The following is a 13,095-nucleotide window of genomic DNA, read 5'->3' as shown; positions in this document are numbered from 1 at the left end:
TCAGCTTGTTGTCTTTGCCACGGGACCCCTCCTCTTGTCTTCTCAAGGCCTGTTTGCCTTCCCCCGTCCCCCCGGGACCAGTGTGTGGGCCTTTCGGGGCAGCTGAGGGGCCACCAAATGGCCTTTGGCTGCCTCCCAAGGACCTCCATTTCTCTTTGCGTGCTTCCTAAGGCCCTCTGCTTGCCCCTTGGTGCGGCCCTGGGCTCTAGATGTGCCCTTTGCCGCAGCCCAGAGCCCTCTGGCTGCCTCTCGATGCCCACCCCGAGCCCTTGGCGTGCCTCTGGGTACCCACCACGGCCCTCCGTGTGCCCTTGGGTGCCACCCAGAGCCCTCCCGCTGCCTTTCTCTATGCCCGGGGAACTCCTTTTATCCTCTTGTCCCCTCCAGCCTGGCTGGAGCCCTGCCAGAGCAAAAGGAGCAGGGGAGAGGGTTTAGGCTCCAAAGCTACACTTACAGTGTCCAAAGCCTCATTTTTGTTTTCCAAAGTCTTCGTTTGGGCTTCCAAAGCCTTTGTTTGGGCTTCCAAAGCCTCATTGTAGGCTCTAAAGCACCATTTTCATGGTCCAAAGGCTCCGTTTCAGTTTGCGAAAGCTCCTTTTCAGAGTCCAAAGCTGCATCTTAAGTGTCCAAAGCCTCATTTTCAGGCTCCAAAGCATGGTCTTGACGATCCAGCCAGTCGTTTTTAGTGTCCAAGTTGCACTGTAAGCGTCTAAACCCTCATCTTTATGGGCCAAAACCCTCCTTTAAAGATCAAAGCCACATTTTTTAGCCCCTAAAGCGTCATTTTTAGAGTCCAACACCTTCATTCTAGGGCTCAAAGGCTCCTTTTTTGGGTCCAAACCCTCCCTTTTAGGGTCCAAGACATCATTCATACTTTCCAAGCCCCACTTTTAGGTCCGATGACTCATGTGAAGGGCTGAGAGCACCATTTTTAAGGCTCAAAGTCTGATTTTGGAGGGCCAAAGCCTCATTTTCAGAATACAAATTTCATTTCCAGGACCAAATCCTCATTTTTAGCTTCCACTATCTCATTTTCAGGAAGGAAATCTCCCTTTTTAGGATTCAGTCCACAATTTGGAAGGCCGAAAACCTCATTTTGAGCCTCCCAAGCCCCATTTTTAGGGTGTAAAGCCTCAGGTTTTAGTACCAAAGTGTCATTTGAGGGCACAAGACCTGATTTCAGGGTTCAAAGCTTCCACTTCATTTCCAACGCCCCATGTTTAAGGCTGAAATCCTCAGTTTTGGGACTCAAAGCCATCTTTTCCGACCCAGAGCATTTCTTCAGGGCCCACAGTTCCAACCTGAGGGTCTGAACCCAAAGGCGCAGCTTGTCGCCTGGCAACGTCTGCCCTCCCCTCTCTGTCCCGCCTATGGGCCCTGAACAGCCAATCGGCTTTGAGGAGGCGGGGGCAAGGCACACGATTGATGTGTAACCAACCAATCAAGCTTCGAGGCCTGCAGGGAAGGTGGCGGAAGTCAAAAAAAATCTTGGCACCCTGTGGGGGCGGGGCATGTGGGCTCCACCAATCACAGCTGGAGTTCGAGCAGCACACAGATGATTGATAAGCGTCTGACCCATCAGTTGATGGGAGGAGCAAGGGAGAAATGCCAGGCAGCCAATGAGAGGAAACATCCTGGGCAGAGTGACAGCCCAGACAGCCAATCAGAGATGGCATCACCTCAGGTGACCTGCGCCTGGGCAGCCTGACCACCTGGGAGCCAATCAGCAGCCGCCTCCAGGCAGGGCAGGCCCCAACCCAGGGCAGAGTGACAGCCGAGGGGACCAATCGGAGGCAGCATCACCTCAGGGGAAGGGCGGGTGCTGCTGCTGTGCAGCCTGAGCACCCAGGAGGAGGAGGGGGATGCTGGCTGTGGGGCCGCCCGCCATCACCTCACCCACTCCCCTCCCGCCAGCCCAAGCGACGCCGCAGCAGCCTGAAGGCTTGTGAGGAGGGGGAGGACGTGCCCCCGAGACGGTGCGTTGAGCAGGGGGAGATGGGGGTGCTGGGGCCTCCCCCTCAAAGCCGGGGGTGCCCAGGGTTGATGCTTTCCGCCCCTCTCTCCCCACAGCTGCTGCACATCATCTCCTTCCTGACGCTGCCCGACCTGCTGAGCCTGGACCCGACGTGCCGCTGCCTCCCCTCCGCACTCCTCTCCCCCGCCAGTGCCTGGCCCTGCAAGATGGCCGCCATCCTCAACTGGGAGTCGGCCATTGCCACGGGGGCGTGGGGGTGGTGGCACTTTGTCCCACAGCCAGCGACAATGTCCCAGCGTTTCCCCCTCCAGACGCCAAGGGGCTGTACCTGCAGAGCCTGGGCCACGGCTGGCAGCGAGCACTGATGGCCTCCATCCTGTCTCCCCCCTCTCATGGCTACCACAAGCTGGCGCTTGCCCAGCAGCACCTCTTCCTCCTGGGTTACAGCAGGACCCACCTCTTGCTCCGTGACTCTGGCCGTCACGCCTGCTCCTGCCAGGCCCTCTCCCACGGCGTCAGGGATGTATGCCGACCCCTCACTCACCCTTCCCCCCCTGCCACCGCCATGCTGGGTGGCCGTCCCCTCCTCCCCACAGTGACAGTGGATCCCCGTGGGGAGCCCCCCCACGCCTGCATGCTGACGGAGCAGAAGCAGAGCGACACCCTGGAGGTGTTCGACCCAGCCGACGTCCAGCACATCTTCTGCATCAGCTTCCCCTCCTCCATCCGTGTCAGACAGGCGGTCGTCACCAGCACGGAGGTGACGTGGACCCTTCTGCTGCTCACAGGTTTGGGGGGGACACTGAGGAGATGGGGAGAGCACCTTGGGGTGTGGGGACACTGCGGGGAGGGGGACACACGTGCCAGATTCAGCCCCTGACTTCCCCGTGTGGGAGCGCAGAGGAGAGGCAGGTGTACAACCTGCAGCTGACCCTATCCCTGACCCCAGTGTCATCCCTGTAGGTGCCATGTCCCCATCGCTGTCCCCACAGGTGTCCTGGCCACACCACTGTCCCCAGCCCTGTCTCTGTCCCTCCAGGTCTCTTGTCCCCCTCCCTGTCCCCACAGGTGCCCTATGCCCAGGGCTGTGGGGACAGTGGCCGCCTGCTGGGCTGGTTCCATGGCAGCATCAGTTTTGTCCACCTCCGTGTCACAGTGAGACCAGGGGACACTGTCGACCCCACTGGGGGCTGGAGAGGGGCCCCCAGGCTCAGTTGTGGTGTGTAAAGTCTCCTTTCAAGAGTACCAAAACGCATCTTTTGTTTCCAAAGCTTCTATTTCAGGCTCCAAAAAGGCATTTTTAAGATTAAGGCAGTTTTAGGGTCCAAGATGCATCTTGGATGTCAAAACCCTCATTTTTATGGTCCAAACCCCTCTTTTAGGGACCAAATCATCATGCTTTTGAACCCAAAGCCTCATTTTTAGCTACAAACCCTCATTTACAAGTTCCAACGCCCATTTTAAGATTCAAAGACCCATTGTCAAGCTCTCAAACAGCATTTTTAGGATCCAGCCAGTCCTTTTTAGAGACCAAGCCACATCTTGACTGTCCAAAGCGAGAGCGAGTGGCCCACACGCGTGTCCAGACGGGCCTCCAGGTGGGCCCCGGGGTGGCTGGGCAGCAGCCGGGCAACGGCGTGGCAACATGACGATGTGCAGTGCGGTGTCGCGGCAACGTGACGATGCAACAATGTGCGTCTGCTCTCTCGAGCCGCTTGCTGGGAGACTGGCTGTGGTGGCCGCAGCTGGGTGCCTCTGGAGCGAGAGGTGCCATCGCTCTGTCTACCCGTCTTTTAATTACCTCCAGGGATGGTGCCTCAGCCACTTCCCTGTGCAGCCTGTTCCAATGCCTGAAAAACATTTCAGGGGAAAGATTGTTCCTAATATCCAGTCTAAACCTCTGCTGGGGCAACTCATGGCCATTTCCTCTTCTCCTATTGCTTGTTTCTTGGGAGAAGAGACCGACCCCCACCTCTGTACACCCTCCTTTCAGGGAGTTGTAGAGAGCGAGAAGGTCTCCCCTCAGCCTCCTTTCCTCCAGGCTAAACAGCCCCAGCTCCCTCAGCTGCTCCTCATCAGACTTGTTCTCCAGACTCCTCACCTCTTCATTGCCCTTCTCTGGACCTGCTCCAGCCCCTCAATGTCTTTTTTGTGGTGAGGGTTGCAAAACTGGACACGGCAATCAAGGTGGGCCAAGTGCAAGGTCCTACACTTGGGTCAGGACAACCCTCGTTACCAATACAGGCTGGGGGATGACTTGATAGAGAGCAGCCCTGTGGAAAAGGACTTGGGGGTCCTGGTGGATGAAAAGCTGGACATGAGCTAACAATGTGCGCCTGCAGCCCAGAAGGCCAATTGTGTCCTGGGCTGCATCAAAAGAAGCATGGCCAGCAGATCCAGAGAGGGGATTCTCCCCCTCTACTCTGCTCTCGTGAGACCCCACCTGGACTACTGTGTCCAGCTCTGGAGCCCTCAGCACAAGAAGGACATGGACCTGCTGGAGCGGGTCCAGAGGAGGGCCACGAAGATGATCAGAGGGCTGGAGCACCTCTCCTGTGAAGACAGGCTGAGAGAGGTTGGGGTTGTTCAGCCTGAAGAAGAGAATGCTCCGGGGAGACCTTATAGTGGCCTTCCAGTACCTGAAGGGGCCCTGTCAGAAAGCTGTTGCAAGGCTGTTTGCAAGGGCATGTAGCCTTAGGACGAGGGACAATGGTTTTAAACTAGAGCAGGGCAGGTTTAGATTAGAGTTTAGGAAGAAGTTCTTTCCACTGAGGGTGGTGAGACAGTGGCACAGGTTGCCCAGAGACGGGGTGGAGGCCCCATCCCTGGAGACATTCAAGGCCAGGTTTGATGAGCCTCTGAGCAACCTGATCTAGTTGTCGGTGTCCCTGCTTACTGCAGGGGGTTGGACTAGATGACCTTTCAAGGTCCCTTCCAACCCCACACATTCCATCATTCTGTTATTCCATGATTTGTCCAAAAGCTTGTTGCTGCTCAGGGCCCCCTTTAGGCAGATTTGTGTGTTCAAAAGACCATTTGATTTACTTTGTCTCTTTGCTTCTCTCTGCGAATCGAGGGAGCTCGTGACGTGAGTGTAAGCCTCACTGCGTGCAAAGAACAATTATGGACAAAGAAAGAAAGTCCAGGACAGGGAATCTTTTGGGAAGTCTTGGGATCTGTGATTTAACAAAAATTATGTTTTCTGTTGGTCTAAGGTTAGCCACTGTAGGAAGCAGATTTCGGTGGGGGTAATGTGGACTTTACACATAGCTGAGGAATGTCTCATTTTTTTTACTGAACTATGCATTCCTTTGTTTCCATTTGTTGGCAAGTGACAAACACCCTTCTGTGCCCGTGTGCTGCTCGTTCTCCAAGTAACCCAGGTGGGAACCGGTGCCAATGGGCTGAACCGCGCAGCTTCAGTGGAGGAAGCTCAGATTTGAACAGGGCTGCTGTAAGTCCCCGGGGGCTGATGAGAGAAATGCTGGGTTGGGGGCAGGATGAAGACTGGCCATAGGTTGTGGAACACAAAGGGTCTTGGTTTTCATATCTGGTCAGGCTGCATTAGCAGACGCTCAGGATCAGTATCACGTAGAGACTGCTGATTTCCATTCATGTATAAGCAGAAAAATAAAGTAGGAAAAAGAAAAAAGAAACCCTTTCTTCTTGTTGTTTAGTAATCATATTATTTCACTTTGATTACATTCCTGAAACTTCTCTAATTCAGCACATGAGAATTGAAGACTTTAAGGAAAACTATGCCCAGAGACTTGACTTGTTAGGGCGTTTTGCATGTTAATGAGCCCTCTGGTGCCAAGTGCCTGAACTGCAGATCCTGAAAGACTGAACAAGCCTCAAGACAAGTAAAAGTCAGCAGCAAACCTCCAAGAGTTTCCGAGAGTCCTTGGAGGCTGGTGAAGCAGGAAGTCAGAGGTGCTGCTTCGAGGTGGAAAATCAAACGTGGAATGTGGTTGTGAAAGCCCTTGATGTGTGTCACCAAGCAGGACAGCCAAGCCCTGACCCCACCTGCTGGGAAAGGGGATCCGTCAACTCACGGGATGCTCACACCTCAAGCCCTGCTCCCCCGGACACTGCTTCAAGGCTTCTAACAGAGATGCAGACTGCTGCATTGGACATATGTATGTTTATATTTTTTTAATAGGTACTGATACTCCTTGGGAAATCAAACAAACTCCTGAAGGAGTATTGAAGGATTCTTGATATGGTCAGGGCTGTATAAGGGCACATGTAAAGCATCCCTGCACCTGATGCGAATTAATTCGGTGGCCATGGAAGCTCTGATGCACACACAAGATGCCGGTGTGACCAGGAAGGGGAAGACTGGATCTAAACAGCACGTTTCCAAAGCTGAGAGCATGAGCGTCATGGTTTCACTGCAGGAGAGCTCCAGCCTTGGGGCAAAATCACAAAAGTGGTCTAGTACATCAGGGCCAGCAAATGTGTCTGGGACAAGAAGGAAATGATTACTGCAGATGACAGAAATCCCCCCAGCCAAGGTGCAGCTGTCTTCTAGCGACAACCCTTCCAGTTCCGGAGTCTTGCAGAGAGCAGGGGGTGGCACAGAGCCAAGTACTGGTCATAGCATGTGGCCACCAGCAGGAGCCACTCTGTACCTGCCAAAGGTGCAGGAAATAGCCCTAAGAGCGCTGTGAGCAGAGATGGTGCTGTGCCCAGTGGGAGGACAGTCAGGGTGGTGGAGCTGTAGCAGGTTTCCATGTTTTCCACCAGCAGCCCCATGCTGAGGCTGTTCCCAACTGCAATTATGGGGCAGGTCATGGGAGGGAGGAGGAAGAGATTTTTCCTAAGGTTGGGGACGTTGCCCATTCCCATTAGGGGAAACGCCATTGATGATGACAAATTGTCTTAATCCCCTTTCCCCTTTTGCCATGGAAAATTTTAGGTCTTCCTGTCCCCTCTCTCCTTGTGGGTACGCCTTCGAGTGACAACATTTGTTTCTCTGTTAGGTGCCTAAGGACATTGGGAAGGAAGTTCGGAGAGGTGAAACACGGAGGTGTCTGTGCTTCTGAGTGCATCATAGTCCCTAGACGTGCTCTGTTCTGTGTGAAGGGTGAGAAAAGCCATCTTCTGGAGGGCAGCGACACTCCTGCTTGCAGGACTCTTTTGGAATGCGCGGGCGAAATGCTCTGTGGACATGCTGCTTTCAGACTGTGTGAAACAAGGGATGGGCCATAAGGACAGGGGAGGGTGAGGCAGCACACAGAGGCACTTGCGATGAACCGGAAAAGGTTCACAGTAGCATATATCCCAGTGCGTGACATCCAGGTGGTTTCCCAGAGGACGTTCCTCTCAAAGTCAAGTTACCCGAAGACAGAGTGTGTCCCACAGGCCTTCGTGGACGCTCTGGGAATAGCTGGTGGCACTTGTGCTCAACTCGGGTTCCTCTCCCCACATGCACATGATGTGCATGCTTGAGTCTCCTCCATGCAATGCACTCAAGGACTTCTGACCTAATCAGGTGGCACTTTCTCGGCTCGCTGTGGCTCCATCAAAGATGTCCCTGAGGCTCCAGGGGAACCTGCTGTGAAACAAGCTGAAGTCATGACTGATGTTTCCTCCCTCAGCTGTTGGGGGGGACATTCCTTTCCGGCAGTATCATTTCCCCTATCAGAGGCAGAGTTAGGTCCCAGAACGACCTCTTCTTTTCCACCTATGAGACAGGACACCCAGACAATGAAAGGGAGGAATCTCCTGTACCCCTGCAAACCACAGTGCACATTTGAAGTGCCAGAGGTGGCCCAAGACATGTGCAGGTATCTCTAAACTTTGATGGAGCAGTTCAGAGGGACAGGGCAGCGTCTGGGGCCATCATTTTGGAGGCTCTTGGGGCATTGCTTTGGGCAGCTGAAGTGACAGCAGATGGCCACGTTTAGGACAATGAAGGCTGTTCCTGCTCACTATGTACAGGGCAGCCTATAGAGCTATTCCTCTGAGCAAATGGAGTCATTGCCATCTGAAGAGCTACGTCTCTCTCTCTTCTCCACCAGCTGTCTTTACCAGATCTCCATTGGCAGTTAGGGCTGGGTTCTCACTGGCACCCCTACAATGCCCAACCCAATTCAGGGCAGCTGCCCAATTTCAAGGTTAACTCCATCCTGTGGAGCTGCCTGAGGTGCCAGGGCTCTCCAGCACAACTGCGTGCAGCCGGCAGGGACAGCACAGGACTTGCGCGAACATCATCCCCATTCAGAGCAGCCGTGTAAGAGACCCCAAGAGACCTTCTGAGGCGTTCAGTGCTTTCCTTCAAGCAACTGCAGTGAGGCAAGTGCTGTCCCATCTCAATCCAGTAGATGCAGGGAGTGCTTCTCCCACTTGGTGGGGAGCACTTGGTAACAGCTGGCTTTGTTGCACGCCTGAGCTTGGCCCTGGTGCCACGACTGAGGTCCAGCACATCTCTGCTCTGACACAAAGAACCTATAATGAAGGAGAGGAAGGGGACCAACTCTTATTTAACCAACCTGAGGAAGTCTTGGGCTCACCAAGGACTTAACGTCTTACCGGGGACATCAATGACCCTGTGTATTGCGTTGGCATGTCTAGGTTTTGGTAGGGGTGAGGGGGCTGCAGAGGTGGCTTAGGAGAAAAGGGATCAAGAGGTGACTCCATGTGAGAGAGAGCCACTTTCAGCTGGCTCCAAAGGGGACATGCCACTGCCCAAAGCTGAGCCAGTTAGCAATTCTCGTGGCATCTCTGTGATAGCATATTGAAGCAAGGCTAAACAGCAGCGTGCAGTCACTGTAAGAGAGAGGAGTGAGACACATGGAGAGAAACAGCCCTGCAGACAGCAAGGCGAGTGGAGAAGGAGGGGGAGCGGGAGTGAAGCTGGGTGGGCACCTGGCAGCCAAAAGTCAGCCCAGCACCCCCTGACATTCCCAGGAGAGCACGGTGCAAATGCTCCTTTAGGCGTCTGGAGGCTCTTTGCCTCAGCTTTTTAGCACAGCTGCCAGATGGGCCAAGCAAGGCGATGCTCACCTGGATCAGAAAACCTGTGTCATCCTTGTCAGCCTTGGCTCTAGTAGCAAAGAAAGAGTGGAGTCTCAGCTCCCGAGGGAGTGAGGACGAAGAGCAGAGTGCAGATTCCAGGTCTCAGGGTGGCAGACATTGGCCTGTTCTGGGAACTTTCCGTTCAGGCTGGAAGTGACCTTGCAAGATTTCTATAGACCAACATTCTACGCAAAGCAGGGTCACAGCAGAAAGTGCCTGCAGCATTTGGGTGCTGCCAGTTGTTAGGGAGTTCCCGCAAACTCCAGATGCTTTCAATGATGATGGAGAGTGGCTTTACTGTGGCATCGTCCTGCCCTCTCAGCTCCCTCGGATGCCACCCCTCCAGTCCCATAGACTGCTAAGGATTGTGTTTGCTCAAGTAACTCCTCACTCTATCCAAATTCACCACAGTTTTTTCTCCCTCCAGAGTCCTGCCTCAAGGCACAAAGGCCTGGGAGAGCTTGCTGGAGGAGACCAAGGCAAGAAGGACACAGAGAATCTCAGATTCATCTACACCCGCTGTTACTAAATTCCAGCAGTGGCCACTCATTCTCTTTGTTTCTTCTTTAACTGTTCCTGAAGCAGCAGCCTCTCCTCTTGGTGCCCTTGATCCCTTGCCTTGCAAGGGTCTACACTTGGGAAGCTCTAGCTTACCTAAAGCCATCCCCATTTCTCCTCTAGAGACCCAGCATCTGTAGTCTGGCTTCCGTCTTTTCTCACTCCCCTTGGGAGCTGAGACCCCACTATTTCATGGTCGCTACAGCCCAGGCTGACATTTTCACACCCCTGATCAGAATTCCCTCTGAATTGACTGGACTCAGCAACACCTTTGTTGGCCTACCTTGCGCCTGTGCAAAGATGTTGTCCCAAGAGACCCAGAAACCTGCTGGACAGTATGCATGCTGCTGTGTTCCCCTTCCAGTGGTGTCAGGGTCATTAATGTCTCCAATAAGACCTGGGGTCATGATTCTGGAGACTTCCTTGTGTTGCTTAAATAGGCAAATGAGTGGAGATCCCAGTGTGATGTGCTTCCTGTTCCTGAACTGCTCTGCATCGACTGGATGGAGGTGGGTCAGACCCTGCCTCATTGCCCTCGTGGGATTCAGTTGCCGGCCAACAGAAACTGAATCTATGAGACATGGCATCTGGAGTGTGTGTCTCGCACCCACTCTGAAGGCGATGCCTTTCCCGTAGGTCCTGTGCAGTCCCTGCCGGCCACCTGCAGCTGTGCTGGAGAGCCCTGGCACCTCCTGTAGCACAACAGGCCTGTCCATGGCCATTGAGTAGCTGCCCTGAATTAGGTTGGGTGATGTGGGGATGTCCATGAGACATCTGCCGTTACAGTCAGTGGGGATCTAGTATACACGGCTGATGGAGAAGATGGATGAGGTCAATGGCAATGAGTACATCTGGTCCCCTGACTACCTCAGAAGGCTGCCCTGGGTTGAAAGAGTAGGGAAAAGTTCAGTTGTCCGAAATGTGGGCACGTGCTGGTGGCCAAAGGAATTCCTCATGAATCTCAAAGATGACGGCACCAGATGCTGCCCTATCTCTATGAACTGCTCCGTTAGATCTTGCAGTTACCGGCACGTATCTTGGACCACGTCTGAGACCTGAAATGTCAGTAGGTGTTTGAGTCTGAAGAGCTCACTGCTGGCCTCCATCTCCAGGAATGACGCTGGGAGCTGAGACCAGCAGCTCCCATGCAGCAGGTGCCTATTTTGTGCCCACCTGAAGAGAGGCAAGAGGAATCCCCCCTCCTGTGGGATTGTGGCAGCCCTAAGTGAGAGCTGAGTCCACTTCACACCCAGGACTACAAACCAAGGAGGAGATGCCTCAATTGACGAAGCCGACTGCCTTCGCTCAGCGGGGGCAAAGGAGATCTGGCACTGTCCAGGTTTCCTGTCTCATACCAGAAGGAACAAGACCTTTCTCGTGCGCAGCTCTCTCTGATAGCAGAAATTACCCGTCTGGAAAGAAGCGTCTCTCCAGAGGTGCAAGAGAGACCACGCAGTATTACTTCAGTCTCTTTCCCAGCAGGTTCCCCTGGAGGCACAGGGACACCTCCAGGGAGCCCCGAGGAGGCAGAGAAAGTGACGTCTCGGGCTGGTCCTCTGCGTCTGAGCTGGGCTGGGCTCCTGGCATGGAGGGAGCTCGTGGCAAGCGGGCAGCGCTGCAGAGAGACGGCTCTGCCCAGGAGCAGCTCCTCTGCAAAGGGCAGCAGGGCTGAGGGCTCTGCCTGCAGGTAACGAGGGGAGACGTGTGAGGCCAGCGGAGCTTAAAGGCAGCCTGGGGTGGGAGAGTGCTGAGAGCTCACTGGGAGAAATCCTCACAGGCTTTGCACAGTCTCTGGCTGCAGGGCATTGAATCTGCAGCTGCTGGAGGGATCTCTAGAAGCTGGAACAACCCCCAGCCCACGGGATCTGCAAGTACAACTCTCACAGTTTCTCTAGTTTCGAGGAGAAGGACAACGTGTGGAGCAGGGCTTCCCTGCTGCACCGTCAGAGGGACAGGGCATGATGTGTCTCTGCTGCAGTATAATGCAGAGAGGCTCCCTGGAGCAGTCTCCTAAAGCTGGCATAGCCCATGGCTAATGTGATCTGTCAGGAAGGCTCTCAAGGCTCCGTCGGTGTTGAGAAGGATGTGCTCGAGAGCAGGGCACCCCTACCACATCACCAAAGGCACAGGGCATGTCGGCTGCCTTCTCCCAGGGACGGCTGCCGGGCTGTGAAGGTGGGTGTGCGTGCAGGGGTGCTCAGGGCTGTCCTTCAGAGCAGGGTCCCCGTGTCCCAGGGAACTGTGTGCTGGGCCAGGGACTCTGCTGCCTGCCAGGGTCAGCTCTCAGCCTGCCCGGGGAGCTCCCCACGGCGCTGCGGGGAGAAGCTGTGGGTGGAAGGAGTGACCCCAGTCGTGTCACGGCAGGGTCCTTCTGCAGTCGTGAGGGTGCTGCATGGGTCGTGTTTCCTCCCAGCTCCAGATCACCCCCAGGACATTTGCAGAGGATCCTTTTGGAGAAGGACTTCAAGGCAGCATTTACCTGAAAGAAATGGAGCCCATATTTTGAATTTTCCACCTTTAGTGGGATGCATGGGGAGTGGGAGAAGGGAATTTCCTTTTCCATTTAGGATGGCACCTCCCCACCACCACACATATATTCCCTGGAGACACTCCCTGGTCTCCTCTCCCACACCCTAGAGGAGAAATGTTCAAGTGTCTCCCTGTCCTGACTCTTTTTGAAGAAGAATTTTCACCTGTTCCCCTCTCGCCCCTGCTGTCCTTGTTCCTTCCCTTCTTCCACTGTGGTGGGGGGTGAGGATTCAGGTGCAGCGCAGACACTGATGCTGCACGTCCTGTCATGCAGGTGTATCCAGGGAGGAAAGCATCCAAATGCCTTTAATATTTTGGGCTCTGGGGACTGCAGTGTGTGGGGCCGAGAGTAAGCCACCCCATCTTTAGGCTAGTTGGCTCTTTCCCAGGAGTGTCCTGCTTGGCTGCACGCTGCCCTCCAGAAGGGCTCAGCTCTCCCGTGGCATCCCTGTGTCGTCTAGCAGCCCCACGGAGTAGACATGTCAGTGCCAAGGCCGTGTAAATCCAGCTGGAGGGCTGAATGTAGGCAGCTGCAGTGAGCCCCCTGTGTCCCTGGCTGGGAGGGGAGAGCTGAGATCCTCCTGGGGTCCAATGAGCTCAGGTGTGGGGCTGGGAGAACTGCGCTTGTAAATGGGACTCCTCTGCTCTCAGCAGTGTCCAGGTTCTTCTCAGGGGAATGTCTGCTTGGGATCATCCTCCAGCTCAAAGAGGCAGCAGCACAGGGCAGCTGAGAGCAATTCCGATGGACAAACTCGCTGTCCTCGCTCTGCACTGAGGGACAGTCCCCTTGGCTCGTAGGACCCACAAGGTTTCACTTGCAGCACAGCAGAAATGCCAGGGATTTCTGCCTTAAAAACACTCCTGAGGTGTGGTGGGGAAACTACAAGAGAACAACACCAACAACAAGGTGCCCTGAGCTCTGCCCTGCAGTCGGGTGACAATGCTGAAAAGCCCTTTGATGCCAGGAGTGGATTGAATCTGAGATCACCCCGTGTTCCTTTTTACCCATG

The sequence above is a fragment of the Chroicocephalus ridibundus genome, chromosome 25, assembly GCF_963924245.1.
Source record: "Chroicocephalus ridibundus chromosome 25, bChrRid1.1, whole genome shotgun sequence".
Classification (NCBI taxonomy): Eukaryota; Metazoa; Chordata; class Aves; order Charadriiformes; family Laridae; genus Chroicocephalus; species Chroicocephalus ridibundus.
Note: the sequence above shows the minus strand (reverse complement) of the source record.